Raw genomic sequence first — 23,523 nt, forward strand, 5'->3', positions numbered from 1 at the left:
GACATGGAAACCCAATTTGGAAAAAACCACCAATGTAACTAGTTACTATTTTTCACTCTTCTAAAGTGATCCCTATTAGGGGCCAACCCTGTTAAAGGTTAAAAAACACACTGTTAGGTGTGATCCTATTAAAGGATTTAATCACCCTATTAGGAGTGGCCTTACAAAAGGTCTTAAAACAATTCAATGGAATTGCCACCTTGTTGGAGGCTTTACAGATGGCTATTAGACCAACTTTGTTAATAAATTTTAGATCACTACTATAATGGTTAGATAGTAACAATGAAATGACTTGATTGTGATGCAACTAGATTGCTGATTATAGATCTCTATTCTAGTTAATACTTGATCCTTCTTGATTGAATAACACTTTTCTTCTCCATAAGGATATCTACTTATCCTTCAAGTTCACTTCCTCTCTTCTTATCTCTTTCAACTTATTCAACTTGCATCTCACACACTTTGAAATCAAAACTTGACCTTTTACTTATACCTTCTAGATTATCAAGTTGGCTCAAATACAAATTTAGAATAACCAATATTCATCACATTAGTAGGCTAGGATCAATAGGTAAGATAATTAAGCTTTACATGCCAAAATAAGAAAATCCTTTGGTAGTTGACCTAGCTTAGTAGAAATTGATTCTAAAGTGATTTCCTATGTTAACCAATAGAAGCTCAGTTAACATTGCAAACTTACAAAATTCCTTTGGTAACCAAGTGAACTCAATTAACATTGACTCTATTCAATTTTCCCTTTGTTAACTGAGTGAGCTCGGTTAACACTCTTTTTTGCATAACTTCCTTCGACACCCAAGTGAGCTCAGTAGATACTGCCTTCTACACAGAGTAAACTTAGGAACTCTTGATAGAGTAGGAAAATGGTCTTCACTGACCAAGTGAGCTCAGCATACACTGACCACCAATTGATATGACACTTGTGTAACATCAAAGAAAACACACAATTAATCAATTGTATCCAATAGAAACATACTTTGCCTTTGTAGTGGATAAAACGTTCACCTTCTATAATCGATAAATCTAACTCACTATTATTCCACCAATAGTTAATACATATCATGTAGTACTTTGCCTAGTATCTAGATCCCCTACCAAATTAGAATCAACATAGCCTTGTAAATCAATAATAGAGATTCCAAAATGCAAAAATTGAATGAATGTACCTCTCAAATATCTAAGAACCCATTTTATTGCAATCCAATTCCCAATCCCAAGATGATTCATATACTTGGTAATAACTCCAATTAAATCTGCAATATTTAGTCTAGTATACATTATGATATACATTAAACTACCTCTAACTGAAGCATAAGGTACCTTGGATATTTTATCTTCCTCTTCATGCATCTTGTGACACATCCCCTTAGTCAATTTCAAATAACTAGGAAAAAGTTTCCTAACATCTTTGGTATTCTCCATATGGAAATGTTGCAACACCTTCTCAATATAATTAGTGAGAGATAATGTCAAATTTCTATTCTTTTTATCTCTAAAAATTTTTATACCAAATATTTTTTTTTTGCCCCCAAATCCTTTATATCAAATGAATGAGCTAATTATTGTTTCAATCCCTTGATGTAATCCATGTTAGACCTAGTTACAAGCATACCATAAAAATATAAACATAAAATAATGTAGCTATCATCATCCAACCTCTTAAAATAAATACAATGGTTTGAATGACACCGAGTGTATCCATGCTCATTCATAAAACTATCAAATTTAATATACCATTTGTGAGGTGCTTAAGTCAAGCCACATAAACTTTTCTTCAATCTACACACTAAATTCTCCCTACCTTTCACCTCAAATCCCTATAGCTATTCCACATATATTTCTTCATCCAAATCACCATGAATAATTTTTTTTAATAGCAAGTTGTTAAAATTATAATTTTTAAGTATCCATAATAATTAAAATAGTATGAATAGAAGTTATTTAACAAATGGAGAAAATATCTCACCAAAATTAATGCAATGGCTTTCAATCTTGTCTTATCTTCATCATCTTCTTTCAGCTTGTAGAACTTTTTTATTCTATAAATCCTTTTTACCTCCAAGTAACTTACATAAAACCCAAGTCTATTTTTTTAGAAAGGAACCCATTTCTTCTACCATTGTAGCCTCTCACTAAGCCTTTGCATCCACATATATAGCTTTAGAATATCCTTTAATTTCATCATCATATGTTAATAAAATAGAGTACAAAGAGGGAGGAAATCTTTCTTGAGGTCTACTTAGTCATTTTAACTGTCTAGCATTCGCTAATGTTTGTAGTATTTGTTGTTGTTATTGTTTTAGAGCATGATGGACTACTAGAATATCATCCTTTTGAGTATCATCCAACACTACATAATCATTTTCTTTCTTCTCATGTCATTGCAATGGATCTTTGGACAAAACTTTCTCATTGAATATGACATCTCTACTTTTTACAATTTTATAATTTTCAAAATCACAAAGTCTATAGCCAAATTCATCAATTCCATATCCAAATAATACACATTTCTTAGATTTGGCTCCTATCTTGATTCTATTTCTATAACCTATATGTGCAAATTCTTCACAACTAAAGGTTTTGAAAAAAGAATAACTCAATTTATTACTTGTCTATGCTTCCTCTGGAATACCACAACCTAGAGGAGTAGAGGGACCTCTATTGATTAAATATATAACATTGTTAAAATCTAATGAAGTGTGCTCCCCTTAGTACCACAAACACAAAACAAAAACAAAGAAATAATAACAATTTAAGAGAATAAAATATGGGCTTCTTATTATCACCATAAATATAGAATTATAAAATTTTGAAATACAATATGCAAACCCCTATGGGCGCCTTCCTTACAATAATTTGCAATACAGAGCTGTGAACTATCACCTAGACTTATCCTAGACAATGCATGAGCATTCCTTAAATAAGCATTTTTTACACCACCTGGGAAGTTCCTAGACATCAAACCCTAACCCTTGAGACTGACTAACTCTGAAATTACATATAGAGTTGGTTTGATACACATTTGACACTTATTTTGGAAATTTTGGTCAACCCAACTTCAAAAGGCCATAACTTTTGAATTGTTGCTCTGATTGGCTATTATAACCACTTTTTGGAATCCTTAGCTTGTGATCTAAAAGTCCCAACTAATGCAAGTTATGATCAACCCCATTTTAGAGACCATCAAGGACATCTAAGGTCTTCAATAGAGAACCTAATTTTTTTATACCAAAATTGCACACCAAAAATCTATAATAAATCCACGTGCAAATACTCATGATATGGCACTAAGCCTCAACCTATAGGCTGATATATCCAAGATGAACATCGACCTCTAAAATTAGGACATTACAAGCTTGTATGATTGACTTATTAAGTAGAAAGCCTCCAAAAACAACAACTATGTACTGAGACAACCCTTATTCAAGAAACCAAAAGTAAATATTTCTTGGATGATGCAAGAATGCTCTTACACCCAAGATGCTCATGCACCAATATACTTTTTTCACATATTTAAGGGTAGTCCAACATGCAACCCCATACTCCTTGCACTCTCCATTATTGTTGTATTCATGTGTTTAACCACTCTATTTTCTGTGGAGTCCTAGGAACAATTTTATGCCTACAAATATCATTAGAGGAATAATAACCTTCAAAATATTTGTTGTAATACTCATCACCATTATCATATTTGAGACATTTGAATCTTTTTCTCACATAGGGGCAGGTTACATTCAAGAATAAATAATCTAACTTAAACATACAACAAGCCCTACTCAGAGTTACACACATAATCAATATAGATAACACATGAAATCATGGAACTGGAACCATATATTGCTAGGAAATTGGCAACCACACTTATGTAATAATTAAAAGAAGTATGTCGACATGCCTAACTATGAAGCCATTCGGGATTCAACCATATACAATGAAAGTGTGATGTTATATTCCAAGTTCCCATCCAATCTCACTTCATAATATCTCATATCATCTATTGCTACCTCTTCTATTTCTAACCAAGCTTCTTATAAAGCTAGCTAAGCCACAGGTTGGCTAGTCGAGCATTCAATTAAATTATACATCCAACCTAGGAAGAGTAACCAAGACTATCACTAAATGAAACATTTATAAGGTATTGGGTACTTAACAAAGAATCTACACATATAGGAGTCAGATCCTAACTTATCAACACATCATGTTAACATAAGAAACCACACCAAAAGAAAAAATATGCCTTGCTAGAAAGAAACACACCAAAATAGAGACCACAAAGAATAATTCACAACTCAAGAAATATAAATGATCAAATCTTGTGCTCTTGGTAGGAGGATCTAGGATAGTTCTTCATCAACATGTTAAATATACATAATATGTAACCAACAACAACAATGGTTAATTCATGAACAACATAGTAGAACAAAAAATTAGATATATTTTTGGTTGATACAAGATTATTCAAGGACCCAAGATGATCCTGCATTAGACACCCGGGGTTAATAAAGAACTAATTTCCTCATTAGGAACTACTCGTATTCTGACCTGAATCACAAAGATCCAAATCAACTTGTGTAATCCAAGAACTATCTTCAATAGGTTTTTCCTTCCACTAAACTAGGCATTTCATATAATCCTTTCCTCCAGTACTCTTGCGTACTCTGTTATTCAGAATCTATTTAATGTCTTCTTTCTATTTTCTAGGATAATCTAGGTTACTGCCATTCTCACCTTTTGGTTCATGGTACTCAAAGATACCTACAATGTTAAAAATAGGTGATATATCCATATATTCTAATAATTCCACATCATATGCATTTCCATTGTCAAACCTTCTCAAAATTTTACAGTGTCCAAACTTCTTCATTTTCAGCTTACTGTAGGTTCCAACTAGAGATATATTCTTCTTCAAATGAATCATAACCTCATCACCAACTTAAAAATATTTTGTTTCTTCCTTTTATCAAATCTCTATTTATATTTTTTATTTCTATCTTGCAAATTCCTTTTAATTTTCTCATGTAAAGTTTACATGAAAACTGCAAAGTCCTCAACTTCAGCACTCCTTGTCTTAGTAGGAAATTACCTTAACTCTATGGTTACTTTAGGATGAAATCTAGTAAAAATCTCAAATGGTGTCTTCTTAGTTCTTCTATTCATAGAATTATTGTATGCAAACTATGCTTGTGCCAAGGCTAAATCCCAATTAGTAGGCTTATCTCCAACTAAACATCATAGTAAGTTACTAAAACTTTTGTTCACTACTTTAGTTTGTCCATTTGTCTGAGGGTGAAATATAGAACTAAACTTCAACACTTTATTCATCTTTCTCCAAAGTGTTCTCCAGAAATAACCAGAAAACTTGGTGTCTCCATCTAAAACAATCATCTTAGGAAAACCATGTAATCTCACTTTATCCTTGAAAAATAACTTAGCTACATGTAGTGCATTAGAGGTCTTCTTAAAAGGTATTAAATACACCATCTTTATGTCAATCACTACAAAAATAGAATAATTATCTCTCTGAGTTTAGGTAATCCAAGAACAAAATTCATGCTCACATCTTCCCAAGGTCTATCAAGTACAAGTAAAGTTGAATACAATCCCACATTTTGACTAGTTCCTTTACTTGACAAATTTTGCAACATCTAACCATTTGCTGCACATCCTTGTATATGTGTGGCCAAAACTGTCTCTCACAAATTAGTTTAACAATCTTATCAAACCAAAATGACAAGTCCACCACTATGTTGAACAAACAAGTTCATGAGTTGTTGTAGAAGAGGTTGATTTGAGAGACTCTAAGTCCATGTGTTGTAATAGCCATATTAGCACCAAAGAAGAATGGAGAATGGAGGATGTGCATAAATTCTCACACTATCAACATGATCACAATCAAGTATAGATCTCCATTGTCAATGATGGATGATATTATGGACTATTTGAGTAGAGCTAGGTATTTCACAAAGATAGATCTGAAGAGTGGGTACCATTAGATTCATATCAAAGAAGGTGATGAATGGAAGACTACTTTCAAGACATAAGAAGGACTACATGAGTGGTTAGTCCTGCCTTTTGGGCTAAACAATGCATTGAGCACTTTCATCTGGCTTATGAATGAGGTGTTGAAAGCATTTTTGGGTAAGTTTGTCATTGTTTACCTAGATGATATTTTGATCTTTACTAAGATATTGGAGGAGAATTTGATCCATATTTGCAAGTGTTTGATAAGTTGAGGGAAGAAAAGTTGTTGATAAACCTAAAGAAATGCAATTTTGTAAAGAAGGAGTTGGTGTACCTAGGATTTGTAGTCTCAGCAGAAGGTATGAAAATGGACCAAAAGAAAGTGAAGGCTATCCTTGAATGGCCTACTCCAAGGAGTGCAATAGAGGTAAGATCTTTTCATGGACTAACTAGTTTTTATAGAAAGTTCATAAGAGGTTTTAACAGTATTTGTGGACCCTTGACTGAAATAATGAGAAGGAATAGGAAAGAATTTAAGTGGTCTGTAGGAGTAGTTAAGAGTTTTAATTTGTTGAAAAATAAATTTATTGAGTAAACTATTTTAGCATTTCTTTATTTTAAAAAGGTTTTTCAAGTAGACTATGATGCTAGTAGTGTTACAATAGGAGTTGTTTTGAGCCAAGAAGGTAGACATGTTGCTTATTTTAGTGAGAAGTTTAATCATGCAAAAAGAAAATATTATGTTTATGATCAAGAATTGTATGCTATAGTGCAAGCATGAAGAAGTGGAGACATTATCTTCTTCTTAAGAAGTTTGTTTTGTACACTGATCATCAAGCTTTGCAATATTTGAATAGTCAAGGAAAATTAAACCAAAGACATTTAAACTGGGTTGAGCTTTTGCAGAGTTATACATTTGTTTTGAAACACAGGAGTGGGAAGTCTAACAAAGTTGCAGATGCTCTTAATAGAAGACAACTTTTTCTAATAGAAATGTAGATAGAGGTGGTTGGGTTCAAAGAAGTTAGTACTTTGTATCTAGATGATCTTGATTTTTGTGAAGTGTGGAAGGCTTGTACAGAACTTGTTACACTTGATAAGACAAAGTGGTTGGGTTTCATGATCCAAGATAGTGTGTTGTTCAAAGGAAGCAAGTTGTGCATTCCCAGAAGTGTTCGAATTACAATAGGAAAGGTGAAATTTTGAGGAGGGGGGGGGGGGGGGTGTGAATCAATAGTTCAAACTTGGACCCATAAAACTTTAATCACACATCCATCTCATGCATTCAATAGATAAACTAAAATAACATGTAAAGCACATAAATCTAAATCATGTAAACATGTATGAAATTACACACATAACACCAGATATGATTACCTAGAAAACCTCCAAGTGAAAAGGAAAGATTGGGGTGGGGATGACACCCACAAATCTTCACTAGTGTAGTTGTAAAATGTACTCAATTAAGGTTACAATATTTTTACCATGAGTCATGATCTATCCTGTGAAATATCTACCTTGTTAAAGGATTACAAAGACTATTAGGTCTCACCTTGTTAGAAGATTTCAACACCCTATTAGAAGTGTGTCTTGTTAAAGGACTTCAACTTACAACTAAGTAAGCACCCTATTAAAGGATTTCATATAGCCTGCTAGGACTACTCTGTTAAGAGATTTTACTGAAATCACCTATTAGAATGTCTTAGCATAGATCCTATAATTAGCACTTGCTTTCTTGATAATAGATCACCTCTAAAAACTTATCTTCTTGATCCTTCTCAATCAAATTTCTCAATGTTGTATCCTTTACTCTAGCCTCTATTCTTCTCTAACTAATTCTATAATTCACTCTTTATTCATAACTTCTAAGTCTCCATGAATGCTCTACAAACTATCCTCTTTGCTCCTTCAATACTCATTACACACTCATTGGTAGTTTAGGGTTTCTTCCTCCTTAAGAAGACTAGGTGACTTAGGGTTAGGTATGAATCTATGGCTAAGATTCATCTATTTTTCCCCTTAAAGCTTCCCATTTTCTAATTGGCTACATCTAATTGCATAGAAAATCCAAGTAGAGATTCATCCTTATCTTTAAAATATCATAATATAACCTTAAGTCGGCTCAAAAATGGTTTACATAGTTGTTTGTGCCATTACAATTTTTTTTTTCCCAAACTATGTCACTTGGCATATGAAGTCTTTGATGCTCGACATGCACTATATTTTTGTTGTGACTTGGCACCTATACTACTCAGCATCCATTGTTTACTTAGCTCCTAAATCACTCGACATGGTCTATCTGCTCGGCACTTGAGTGACTCAGCACTCATTGTAACTCAGCATGGTCTATTATTTGCATGTAGTGCTTGACATGTATTACCAGTTCGACATGAACTAAGTAAATGGCTTAAGTGTGTTGACACTCACTTGTCAAAACCAATCTAAGATCAATAATATCCCCCTTTGACATGAGTGTCAAAAACACTTGAATGTACATTATCAACCTTAATCTCTCAAGTATAATGTATCCATGACTTAGCTTATATACAAAGCTTCAAAATTTGAAATTTTTTGCACTAACTTAGATACCTCAAAATTTGATAACTCTCCTTGAGTTAATGTGTCTATTTTGTATCCAACATTTGTGCTCCTCTTTGAGTGATTATGTCTCTGCTAATACACTTTGACTTCAATGCAATGATACTCTTTTATGCTCTCTTTTAGTTGATATCTCTTCTAATATCTCCCCCTATCATATGTGTCCCCCAAAAATGTATTATATCTCCCCCATATTTCTTTCTACCCCTTTTTGACACTTATATCAAATGGTCTATACACTTATAGTGTGTTTGTCCAAAAAAGATTTATGGACATCCACATGATGTTGAGGGTTGCATCCCAGTTATCATATGCAACATCCAATGATTTGATTTGGATTGAGAGCTTGGTAGCAAGGTGCACTAGACCATCTAAGGTAGAAATATTGGGGTGTTTCTTTAGTAGAGTCTCAAAATAGCCTAGCTCCTTGTGCAATATCTCCATGTGTGGGGTGAGAGATGCTTGTATGCATGTCAATTTAACTCTTATGTTAGCCTCATCTACTGTCAATAAATCTAACTAACTTTTTGTTTGAAGCAATGTCCTAAAATGCTTCTCACTTTGAGCTAGATTTGTTGGTAGGTTGGCACCTAATGTAGTAATTCTACATTCTAAACTCAGAATGTGACTTTTGGTCTCTTGAGTGAAGAGTTTAGGATCACATAGTTTTGTGTAAAATGAGAATATATTCTCAAGTACCTACTTCACATCTTCAATCTTTGTTGCCAATGCAACTTGAGTTAGTGCTATCTCACTAGATATTTTCTCATTCACCTTATTTTGAAACTTCTTTTCTGACCATTCTAAATGTTTGGCATTTGTGTCAAGGTCTTCATTGTTGACCTTCTCCACTTTATATGTCATTTGTTCTATTAGTGGCTTCGTCTCTTTAGGAGTTGTTAGACTAAATGCATCTGGAAAGATGTCCTTAATATCTCAAAAGTGCTTGTTTTTGCCTATGTTCTCTCCCAAGCATTTCTTGATGCTTTTTCCTTTCTAAGGCTTGTTGTAATATGCCTATTTGTTCCAATGTCATAGTATCATAGTCATACTTTGGAATAAAAATTTCTTCATCAAGAGTTCTATCTCCATAATGTATTACCTTTTCAACTTTGATGAGCTTGGGCTTGGCACTGAGATTTGCAATGGGATAGCTTATGTGCCTAGCTTCTGAAGAGCTCATGTGGAAGGAGTGTTATATGTTGGTAAGGCTACCAGTTCTTGGATGGCCACTTTTTCCTTCACCTTTGGTGTTAGCTCACTCTCTTGAGGCTTTCTTGGTCTATCATTATGACTTGACTAGCACCTTGTTCTTGTGTTGTAGGTATAGATGAATCTATCTATCCTATTTCCTATTGTCTTATAGTGGCATCTTTCTCTTCTATTTGCTTCTTCTCAATTGTATTGACTTTAACAATTATGTAAACCTTGGTAGATGAATCTAATATCATTTGAACCAAAGGTTGTACATGAGTAACTAAAGGGATGATGGGAGGTGGTTCTTGTGGATTCTTCTTTTCCCTTGTAACATCAATTACTACCTTTTGTAGTTCTTCTACACTAATCAAAATTGGATTGCCACATAGTTTGGCTTGTAATGTAGATTGGTCTGGTATTTTCTTCAAATATTTTGTAGTAAGTGGATTGATGTTTTGAGCTGATGGATTAGAAACATCATTTATAGTTATAGTCTTAGTAGTCTTGGTTGTGTCATGAGGAGGACTGGCACTCGACACTTGTGTGTCATGCACACTCTATTATTCTTACTGCTACTTAGTTGTTGTTGTGTCATCTTCTTTTCTTTCTATCTCTCATCTAGCTATGTTATCTTTTTAATCATATTCCTTATCATCACCTTTATTATTATCTTTATCATCATCTTTATCCTCTAAAGGGTCTACATCTCCTTTCTTAACTGCAGTAAACCCATAAATGAGTTTCCATATTTGAGTTAATTTCTTTACAACATCCTCGATATTATTTTAAAGAATGCTAAAGGCTCTATATTCTTGTGTAAACCTAACTACATATTTCTTGATAGCCTTAGCAATTTGTCCCTTAGTCAACTTTGGCATTACTTGGGCTAGTTGTGTCTCCTTGATTTTTCTTTCCAAGTTTAGATAATAATACCATTTTTGCTCAACTATGTCATATAGACTTTTAGGTACTAAGTTGGAAAATTCTAGTGGAGTTTTCTTGAACTTTGACATCATGGCATATAATGCCTCTTCCACTTGGTTTTTCTCTATTTTACCCAATTTATCAAAATCAACATGTGAAAATCCTGATAAATCTTGATTGTTCTTTATATTTTCACATAAGTTATCAAGATTTGAGAGAGGATTGTGACTCACCACCTTGAATTGGTTTTTTTCATCTGACTCTATCTTCTCTTCCTTAGAATTTAGTTGTGCCACATACTTCCTTCTTTGTATTTTCTATTCCTAGCCTCCTTTCTCTATTTGCTTTCTCTTTTCCTTGGCTTTTTGGGTAGTTTCATGTGTTTTGGCTCTGGTGGTAGGTGTAGTGGACTTTTCTTGGCTAGGTTTGACAATTTTCTTTTCCCTTACCATAGGTTGTTCCTTAGTCTTCCTTTTCTTTGGCTTGGTAGTAGTAGGTGCTTCCTTCGCTTCTTCTTCCTTGACACCTTTAGTCTCCTCTTCTTCCTTATCTTCTCCCATGCTCTATGTCAATGCTAGAGGTGTTTGAGCTTTTGTTTGTTCTTCCTCTTCATCCTCTTCTTCTTCTTCCTCTTCCTCCTTGGCACCCTCTCCAAATTTGGCTTTGAGTTTCTTTACCAGCTTATCCTTCTTCTTAATAGCTAATGTAGTTTTTAATTCCATGGTAATCTAAGATTTTACCATCTCATAGTTTTCAAAAAAATTTGCACTCTTATCTACTTCCTCTACTAGTAGAGCTATTATAGCTACTAAGGCTTCATCTACATTTATCTCATACCCTAAGGGTCTCAACCATCTTACCCTTGGTGTGGCAGTTTGTACAAATGTGTAGTCAACATCAACAAGAAAACATACATCATTATAATGTTTCTCAACTAAAGAAATTGGTATCCTCATCATTGTCTTCATTGACTTCTTGAAATATTCAAAGTAACTAGTCATTAAGAATTCAAAATTTTCTCCTAGTTGCTCAATGTACTCATTAATCTGCACTATAATTGATCTATTGGTCTTTCATCCTATAGTGCCAAATGAGGGGAATGTGTTTTGTACATAAAAGAATATACAAACTAGTATGAAACCAAATTTACACTATGCACTCTTAGTTTTCTTGATTGCTCCAAGGTTCTCCATCAGCAGTTGCAATTGTAGCTCTACTAGATCATATGTATGATCTCTCTTGACAATCTTGTAACCAATATCCATAGCTATACAGGGTACACTATTCAATCTTCTTGATTGGTAAAACTTATGTGATATCACCCTTACGAAAAAGTTTAACAATAGATTAGTGACTGTATCTATTGTCATGCCTCTCTTATTCCATTTTTCTCTAATGTTCTTCTTAATTACTTCCTTAGAATTGCTCCTAAGTATCTTAAGCCAATCTAGGGTTGGGTAATCAATAACCCTATGAATTATTCTCTTGGTTATTTTGATAGGTCCTCCTTCTAGCCATAAGGAACCATCATGAATTTTACTTAATACAATTTGTATCCACTTTGTTTTAAATACATTAGGAAAATCTAACGCTCATGTTAAACCCTTTCTCTCTACAATTTGGAATTCTTCCTTCAAAACACCATTATCACATAACCTATTATATGCATCCTTAATTTCCATGACACCAATGCTACCAATTTTGCAATTATAGCATCTCCTCACATCTTGCACCATTATTACATCTAGTAGGATCATAGATAATGCACTAGAAGGGTCTTTTTTATGAGTGATGTCAGGAATGACTTTAAACACAGGCTGCTTAACTTCAATACCGACTAGCTAAACATTTAGAACTTCCTTCCCTTCAACATTTTTAAAACTTGATGCCATTGTGTCAAACTAGGGTTTATGAAAATTAAAATTGCGTAGCTTGACTCTTGATAAATACCTTAGAAATTTGATGAACTGGCATGAGATCACTACTAATATCTCTACAAATGCTTTGAATAGGTTTCTAAATTTCCTTTTGCTCTATTTTCTCTTTCTTGAATTTGAAATGATGAAGAATGATAAAAAATTGATCATATACCCTTCAAAAATCTTGCATTTAATGCTAAGTGCTTACATAGCTATAAGCTTAGCATCAACCAATTTTAGGTTTACTCAACATCCATTGATATTTACATCACTCGATAGGTATTGCAAGCTTGACATCAACTAGCTAGACTACTAGCTCGACATCTTCTTACATTCCACTTGGAATACATAGGAAATATTTCATGCTTGGCAACAATATGAAAAACTTGAAGATTTGACTTGGATTTCTAACAACATCTTGTATCTTTATTCATGCTAATTTAGTCTTTTCAGTACTATATCCTTTTGGAACTAATGTATGAAATAACCTTTAAATATCAGTCCCACATACCTCTTGATTGCCTAGTTTGATTAGGTGTGATCACCTAACCCATTGGGTGAAGTGATCCCTTCTCTATTTGATGTACTACAATCATCTTTCTTTTTTGATGTCTTATTCATCTCATCTCTAATGTGTTCAACATCTACCTTGCCTTTGTCCTTATCAAATTCATAACTTGGTGCTTTTGACCTATTTGTATAATATTTATTGATGTGACCAATCTTCAAATAGCTAAAGCATGTGGTTTGACTTAACCACCTTTTTTAGTTGCCACCGAAGTGTGTCCTAATAAAATTTCAAGAACATGTCCATATTCTTGACAATAATGACAACTATATCCTATATTATAATCTCAATTATAAGAGTTTCCATTGTTCCTTTCCTTTTTTTTCCTATTTGATGACCACATGGATTTGGATTTGCAATCAAAAGCTCTATGTCCATACTTCTGATAGTTATAGTAGTAACCTTCAAATCTTTGTGTGTTCATGGTCCTAGTTCTGCATTCATGTGCCCGATAACCTTGCTTCTTGCACTTATGATAGTGAATTAGTTTTTTTCCTACACACATTAGCATCTGACCACATTTATGAAAAGTAGGTTTGGAGTTCTTACCTTTATTATTGCTTTCTTCAACATTTTTGGATGATTCTCCTTTTTCAGTGCTTGTGTAGCCTAAAGATGTATCATTCTTGGATTTAGGAGATTTTAGTAATTTCTTAAAGCATTTGATGGCTTCATTTGGTTTGTTAAAACTTTCAGAAAATTCCTTTTCTCTTTTGAGGTCATTCTATAGTTGTTTATTTTGCAACTTCAATGTAGCTATCTCAATGTCTTTGACATTCAGTTCATAGTGAGTATTCATCATTTGACTTAGAGTACCCAATTGCATGTTGGAAATCTTGGTTAGTTCTATTGACTTCTCTTCTAGTCTATTGGCCAAAAGTCTATTTTCTTCTTCAATCATGGCTTTGTCTTCCATTGCTTTCTTCTTTCACCTCACATACTAGGATGGCTTGTGATTATTGTTCTAACTTGAGATTTTTGATTTCCTCAACTTAATTTCTATTCTTTTCCATTAGATATGCAATTGTTGCATCAAATTCATTTGAGTCTCCATCTACAAATAACGTAGCAATGTCTATCTCCTTGTATTGTGTATCATTCTTTGTGAGAGCAATTTTTTCCTTCTCTTCAAGGAACTCTTTAAAGCTTCTCTTGCTTCATTTAGTTGATGTAGTATAAGATGTATTTCAATCTCCTAGTTCTCAATAGTCTTTCCCAACTTGTAGACTTCCATTTCAAGATCTTTCCTCAAAGATGCAAAGCTTCTATTTCAAAGAAGAAGGCTTTGATACCAATTGTTGGAATTACAATAGGAAAGGTAAACTTAAGGGGGTGGATAATCAGAAGTTCAAACTTTGACCCATAAAAATTTCACCGCACACATCCATCTCATGCATTCAATAGATAAACTAAAATAACATGTAAAGCACATACATCTAAATCATGTAAACATGTAAGCAATCACACACATAACACTAGATATGATTACCGAAAAACCCTCCAAGTGAGAAGGTAAAATTGGGGTGGGGATGACACCCACAAATCTTCACTACTATAGTTGTAAAGTGTATCCAATTAACATTAAAATATTTTGATCATGAATAATGATCTACCCTATGAAAGGTCTTCCATGTTAAAGGCTTAAAAAGATCTTTAGGTCTCACCTTGTTAGAGGATTTCAACACCCTATTAGAAGTGTGTCATGTTAGAGGACTTCAACTTACAACTAAGTAAGCACCCTATTAAAGAATTTCATACAACCTGCTAGGACTACTCTATTAAGAGATTTTACTAAAATCACTTGTTAGAATGTCTTAGCATAGATCCTACAATTGGCACTTGCTTGCCTGATAACAGGTCACCTCTAAACACTTATCTGCTTGATCCTTCTCACTCATATGTCTCAATGTTCTATCCTTTACTCTATCCTCTATTCTTCTCTAAATAATTTTGTAATTCACTCTTTTTTCATAACTTCTAAGTCTCCACGAATGCTCTACAAAATATCCTCTTTGCTCCTTCAATACTCATTATACACTCATTAATAGTTTAGGGTTTCATTCTCCTTAAGAAGACTAGGTGACTTAGGGTTAGGTATGAATCTATGGCTGAGATTCATCTATTTTTCCACTTAAAGCTTCCCATTTTTTGATTGGCTGCATCTAATTGCATAGGAAATCCAAATAGAGATTCATCCTTATCTTTAAAATATAATAATCTAACCTTAAGTTGGCTCGAAAATGGTTTGCATAGTTGTATGTGCCATTACAAAAAAAAAGGTCCAAACTGTGTCACTTGGCATATGAAGTCTTTGATGCTCAACATGCACTATATTTTTGTTGTGACTTGGCACCTGCACTGCTCAACATCCACTATTTACTTAGCTCCTAAATCACATGGCATGGTCTATCTACTTGGCACTTAAGTGACTCAGCACATGAGTGACTCAACACTCATTGTAACTCGGCATGGTCTGTTATTTGCATGTAGTGCTTGGAATGTATTACCAGTTTGACATGAACTAAGTAAATGGCTTAAGTGTGTTGACACTCACTTGTCAAAACCAATCTAAGATCAATAATATCCCCCTTTGAAATGAGTGTCAAAAACACTTGAATGTACATTATCAACCTTAATCTCTCAAGTATAATGTATCTATGACTTAGCTTATATACAAAGCTTCAAAATTTGAAAATTTTTGCACTAACTTAGATACCTCAAAATTTGATAACTCTCCCTGAGTTAATATGTCTACTTTGTATCCAACATTTTTGCTCCTCTTTGAGTGATTGTGTCTCTATCGATACACTTTGACTTCAATGCATTGATTCTCTTTTATGCTCTCTTTTAGCTTATATCTCTTCATATATCTCCCCCAAAAATGTATTATATCTCCCCCATATTTCTTTCTACCTACACTGCTCAACATCCACTATTTACTCAACTCCTAAATCACTTGGCATGGTTTATCTGCTCTACACTTGAGTGACTTGGCACATGAGTGATTCGGCACTCATTGTAACTTGGCATGGTCTATTATTTGCATGTTGTACTTGGCATGTATTAGCAGTTCAACATGAACTAAGTAATTGAATTAAGTGTGTTGACACTCACTTGTCAAAACCAACCTAAGATCAACAAGAAGTTTAATGATAAAGAATCTCATCAGGGAGAAGCATAGAGGAGGATTGGCTAGAAATTTTGGTAGGGATAAAACCATTGCTTTGGTTGTTGAGAAGTATTACTAGCCACAGTTATAGAAAGATTTGAAGAAGTTTGTACAAAGTTGCAAAGAATGTTAGATGGAAAAAAGAGTGAAGTAGAATACAGGTTTGTATCAATCATCACTTGTACCAAAGAAGTCATGGGAGACTGTTAGCATGGATTTTGTTCTTAGATTACAAAGGACATAGTAAGGGCACGTTTCTATTTTCATGGTGGTTGATAGGTTTTCAAAGATGGCACACTTCATTCTTTGCAAGAAGACTAATGATGTTGTTCATGTGGAAGAGTTATATTTTAGACAAGTGGTAAGACTACATGGTCTATCAAAGAGTATAGTTTCAGATTGAGATACCAATTTTGTTGAGTATTTCTAGCATACATTGTGGAAGAATTTGAAGATAGATTTGAAGTTTAGTTCATCACATCATCCATAGGCTGATGGACAAATAGAAGTGGTGAATAGGAGTTTGGGAAATTTACTGAGATGTTTGGTTGGAGACAAACCAAAAGGATGGAATCTAATTTTACCATAGATTGAATTTTCATATAATAATTCTATCAATAGGAGTACTAGTAAATCACCATTCCAAATTGTATATGGGAGTAGTCCTAGAAATACTTTTAAATTGAGGTAGTTGGATAAATGACAGATAAGTAGTGTTGAAGCAAAAGAATTTGTTGAACATTTGAAGAACATCTATGAGGAGGTGAGGGAGCACATCATAAAGATGAATACATAGTACAAGGCTAAGGAAAATTTGAAGAGGAGGTATAAGGAATTTTAGATTGGAGATGAGGTCATGGTTCATTTATGAAAGAAGCATTTTCTAGTGGGTACATATAATAAGTTGAAGATGAAGAAGTTTGGACCATGCAAGATAGTGAAAAAATATGATTATGGAAATGCTTATAAAGTGGAGTTTCCTACTGAATTGAATATTTCACTAGTATTTAATATTTTAGATTTGACAAAGTATTATGAAGGAGGTGATGGAGATGAAGTTGAAGATGCACAGTGGAATATTCCAATAGCTAGTTTGGCTACAAAGGAGATTGAGGAAATACTGGACAATCATTTTGGCAAAAGTACAAAGAATAGAACTTATGAGGAATACCTGGTCAATTTGAAAGGAATGCTAGTAGAGGATTCATAATGGCTAAAAAGGGAGGAGGTTAGCCATCTTGTTTTCCTTTGAATACCTAAAATGTGATGGAGTCACTTCTTAAATTACCATGGATGTTTGATGTAGGAGCATCCTAGGCGTAAGAGCAATCTTGCACCACCCAAAAATATTTTCCTTTTAGTCTTTTCTATTTTAATAAGGACTAGTAGACATGGTGGTTACTATTTTTGGTAGCTTACTATGTTTAGTAAATTTTCTATACGAGCTCATAATGTTCTCATTTTTGACATGAAAGTGTAAGAGAAATCTTGCAAGTGCCCTTTCAAAGCCTATAGATCAGGAGTTAGTGTTTTTGAAAAGTGGTTATAATAGCCAATCGGAGCAATGGTTTGAGAGTTATGGCCTTAAAAAGTTGGGATACCCAAAATTTCTAAAATAATTTGTCAAATATTTATTTAGCCAATTCTATATGTATTGTTATAGTTTTTCTACCCTAGGTATTAAGTTTGAGCATCTAGAACCTTCCCGGGCGACATAAAATTGCCTATTTAAAAAAGGCCTAAACATTGTCTAAGACAACTTTGGGTGGTAGTTTGTAGCTTAGTCTTGTAGACTACTATAATGAAGGCATCCATGTGGGTTAGCATATTATACTTGTGACATCTACAATTCTACATTTGTAGTGAAAATAAGAAGTCCATATTTTGTTCTCACAGTTTTTGTTGTTTCTTTGTTTATGTTATGTGTTTATGGTATTAAGGGGGAACACCCTTCATCACTTTATAAGGTTCTAAAAAATCCAAATCATTATTATAAAAGCACTTCAAGTCATCAAATCCAAGTACTTCAACTCTCATCTTTGTTAGAGAATTTCTTCTTCGACTCAATGTATTAGCAACTTTGTTTAACTGTGCACTCTTGTGCTTCAATGAAAAGGAAAAACTCTGCAAGAACTCAACCCATTTCATATGCCTCTAATTCAACTTATTCTAACTTCCCAAATACTACAAAGCTTTATAGTTAGTGTAAAATACAAAATATGTAGGCATCAGATAATGTCTCCATTTCTTCAAATCTTGAACAATAGAATAGAATTCCTTATCATAAACTAAATATTTTCTCTTAGCATCATTCAATTTCTCACTAAAGAAAGCTATAGGCCTTCCTTCTTGACTTAAAAAAACTCCAATTTCACTTCCACTAGCATCACATTCCACTTTAAAAACTTTACTAAAATTAGGCAAAGAAAGTGTAGGCAATTCTACAATCTTTTTCTTCAATGTTTCAAAAATCCTTTGTGCTCCATGTGTCCATTTGAAATCCCTTTGATCTCCTCTCATGGTCTCAGTCATTGCATTGCAAATAGAACTAAAATTCCTCATAAACTTTCTATAAAAACGTGTCAATCCATGAAATGATATTACCTCTCCAACATTTCAAGGTGTAGGCCAATCAAAAATTACTCTAACCTTCTCAACATCCATCTTCAAACCATTAGATGAAATTAAAAAACCAAGGTACACTATCTCATCTTTCATAAATGAACATTTTCTCAAGTTAATCAATTATTTTTCCTCTTTCAATATTTGCAAGACTTGTCTTATATGTTCAAGGTGCTCTTTCTTAATTTTACTAAATATCAAGATGTCATCAAGGTATAAAATCACAAACTTACCCAAGAAACTTTTCAAACATTCATTCACCAGCCTCATGAAAGTACTAGGTTCATTAGTTAGACCAAAGGGCATAACCAACTATTCATACAAACCTTTAGTAGTCTTAAAAGAAGTCTTCCATTCATCTCCTTCTCTGATTCTAATTTGGTGATATCCACTTTTTAAATCAATCTTTGTAAAATATTTTTCTCCACTCAAACTATCTAGTATGTCATCTATCATAGGCAAAGGAAATTTTTATTTTGTTGCTATCTCATTTATAGCTCTAGAATCAGTGCACATCCTCCATTCCTCAATTTTCTTAGGTGCCAATACTATAGGTACTAAACATGGGCTCAAACTTTATTTGATCAACCCCTTTTGCATCAATTCTTATACTTGTCTATTCAGCTCAATCTTCTCATCAAGTGTTAACCTATGTGGTGCTTTATTAGGAAAGCTAGCTCTAGGTGTCAAATCCATACAATGACACATACTTCTCATAGGACACGAACCATCAGGTATATTATAAAAAATGATATCATGAAATTTTGTCAGCAAAGGTTCAATCTCATGTGTGTGCTCCAATTCATCCTTTTTCTTAATTTTTCTTGGAATCAAAGCATATCAAATAATTTTTTATTTCATCTCTCTTGCAAATTTATTACACTCAAATAAACATACTTTGACTATAGTATAGTGATTTTCACTCAACTTTTCTAACAAAGGTAACAATATTTATTTCTTTCCATTCACCGAAATAGTATATTGATTCAATCTACCATCCTACAAAGCTTGTCCATCATATTGCCAAGGTCTACCCAAAAGAATATGAAAACAATCCATAGGCATAATATCACACAAGACTTCATCATGATAATTCCTAATTTTAAATTTGACAAGGCATTATTCACTTACAACTGACTTATGCTCCTTCTTGATCCAAGCAACATGGTAAGGTTAAGGATGTCTCATCCTCTCCAAAAATTTTTTTTTAACCAACTCTTAAGATGCCAAGTTGTTAGAACTTACACTATCAAGTATTACCTTGCAACATTTTCCAACTATCTTACATCAGGTCAAGAACAAACTTCTTCTCATAACATGCTCTTCATCATTTTATTCATTCCATGGGACTCTTCTTACCATCAAGTTTTCATCCTTCTTAGGTTCATTAGATGTTTCATCAAATTTTTCACAAGCCAAATTATTTCTTCTATTACCTCCAACTTTCTTTCCAAAATTTGTACATTCAAAAGATTTTTGACCTTCTTCTCCACATTTGTAACAAGTACCCTTAAACCAAGATCTTTCTTCCCTTTTTCCATTATTTTTATTCCTAGAGTAACCAATATAGTTTCCTCTAGAATAATTACTTCTTTTACTAGCAAGTTCATCCTTCCATCTTTTATCCTATACTATATTGTTAGATCTACTACTTTCTTCATAAGTTTTTCCTCTACTTCTCTAAAATATACCACCTCTTCCTCTCTATCTTTGATCATGTTTATTTGTCAAACATTCTTTATCCTTTAAATAAAATTGATATGCTTCATCTACACTATCCATCTTAACATAGTTGATCTCTTCTTGAATTGATATTCTCAAGCCATTGAGGTATCTAGCCACCTTTTTAACTTCATAATCCACATGTCCAGATCTGATATCTAGTTTATATAATTCCTTGATATATTCCTTTACACTAATGTCTTTTTGTCTCAAATTTTTCATCTTCCTCAGCAAACTAACTTGGTAGTCTACAGGGAGGAACTTCTTCATCAACTTTCCAAGCATTGTCATTCATGTCTTGATATTTTCCTTCCCTCTCTTTTGTCTATCAGCTTGCAAATGATCCCACCAAAGAGATGCATTACCTTTCAACTTTGTAACTACTATCTTAACCTTCTTGTTATCAAGAGTACCTTCATACTCAAAATACTTTTCCATTTTATAAATCCAATCCAATACCACATTAGTCTCAAGTTTTCCATCATAACAAGAAACTTCAGCAGTAGGTCTAGCATTTGCTCTAGAAAAAACTCTTAGAAGTCTTTCTTTATTTTGTTTAACTTTAGGTTCAACATTAGGATTAGGTACTACCTCTTCCTCATCACTTATATCTTCAAGATGTACTCTTCTCTAGGCTGTCTCCATAACTTTGAGTTTGGTTGTAATCTACCTCAACATATCCATTATAACATTATCAATATTTCCTCTACCATGAACCATCTTGATGATAGTTCCTACAAGATCATTACTTTCTACAAGTTATAGGTTAGATTTCAAATCTACACCCTACAATTAATCAAATAGTTCCCCACAATCCAATCCAAAAGAAAGAACTAGGCTCTGATACCACCTAATGTAGGGGCATTGTACATTCAAGCAAAAATAATCTAACTTAAACATACAAAAAGCCTTGCTCAAAGTTACACATGAAAGCCGTATAGATAACACATGAAAATCATGTAACTAGAACCATATATTGTTAGGCAATTGGCTGCCGCACTAATGTAATAATTAAGAGAAGTTTGTTAACATGCCCGACTATGAGTTCATCCAAGTTTTGGCATATATAATGAAATTAAAAAGTTTTAATTCAAGTTTGCATCTAATCCTATTTCAAAATATCTCATATCATCTAGTGCTACCTCTTCTATTTCTAACCAAGCTTATTATATAGCCATCTAAATGAAACATAAGGCATTGTGTACTTGATGGATAATCCACACATGTCATAGGAGTCAGCTCCTAACTTTGAAATACATCATCTTAACATTTTGAACTGCACCAAAAGAAACAATATGCATCACTAGAAGGAAACATGCCAGAGTAGAGACCACAAAGAATGGTTCACAACTCAAGAAATACAAATGATCAAAGCTTGTGCTCTTTAGGAGGAGGATCTAGGATAGGTACTCATCAACATGTTGACCATGCATAACATGAAACCAATGGCACTAGTAATAGCTAATTCATGAATAATGGACTGGAATAGAAAACAAGATATATTTTGGTTGATGCAAGATTGCTCAAGGACCCAAGATGCTCCTGCATCATTTTCCAATCCCATTCTCAACCAAGATTTTTCTATTTCTTAAAAGTTTCAAATACAACATATTTTTATCTAAGGAAATAAATACATACTTTTGTAGTTACATCATCAATGAATTATGTAACATAATACTAGAACTACCAAGGGAAGATACCTGAGATGGTCTCCATACATCTGTATCCAAAAGCTCTAATTTCTAATTTTTACTTTTCTTCTCACTCTCCACAAAACTAACTCTCTTTAATTTTTTATAAACACAACTTTCACAAAAATCCATATTGACACATTTTAGACCTAGTAAAACTTTCTTTGAATAAAGTAATTTCATACCTTACTCACTCATGTGCCCAAGTTTATTGTGTCATATTGTTGTTTCAGAATCTACAAAAATTGTTTGATGTTTTCCCTACTCAACTACAATAATTATTCTTGAACACTAATTTTTCTTTGAAAAAATTAAATTAGAAGGAGTTGTATGACCTGTACAAAAATATAAGGTTCCTACTTTGACATGTTTTGCTACTAATAAATGAACCTTTTGAAAAACTTCCAATTTTTATCATTAAAATTAATTATGCAACCTTCATCACCCAATTACCCTATTGAAACAAATTCCTACTCAGTCTTGGAACATGTCTTTCCTCTTGTAGTAGCCAATGGTTCACATTATGCAACTTAATCTTAATTCTTCCATTTCTAACAATCTGATAAGATTCATTATCTCCCAAATAAACTAGCCCAAAATTCACTTGGACATAATAAAGAAAATAAATTATATGAGGTGTAGCTTGAAATGAAGCCCCTAAAACTAAAATCCATGAATTGTCAACATTTTCTAAAGAAATAATAAAATCATCCTCTTCATATTTATTACTATTAGTGAACCTTCCTCTGAATTTTATTGGGTACAGCTCCCTGTATGAAACATTCAATGAATTATTTGTGAATGCTTTTAACCAAAAGGCATAAAAGGATATCAAACATCTACCTATAAATATAGTGTAGATGCAAGAAAAACTAAACAACTACAAGAAATTAAATGGTAAATGACATAAAGTCCATTCACCCTGACATGCTACAAAAGACAGAATCAAGAAATACATTATCCATCTTCTTGAGAAAGTGAAGAAATGAAGATATTGAGATATAATAGCATATTTCAGAGAAAACTAAAGTGACACAAAGATCCAGATTAGTGGAAAGTACATTGCTCAAACTCAAAATTCTGACAAACAATTAACTTTCAAGTCTCCCTCCTCTAAAAGCATAAAGATGTATT

The sequence above is a fragment of the Cupressus sempervirens genome, chromosome 8 (assembly GCF_028749045.1).
Source record: "Cupressus sempervirens isolate cs-2001-9-10 chromosome 8, ASM2874904v1, whole genome shotgun sequence".
NCBI lineage: Eukaryota > Viridiplantae > Streptophyta > Pinopsida > Cupressales > Cupressaceae > Cupressus > Cupressus sempervirens.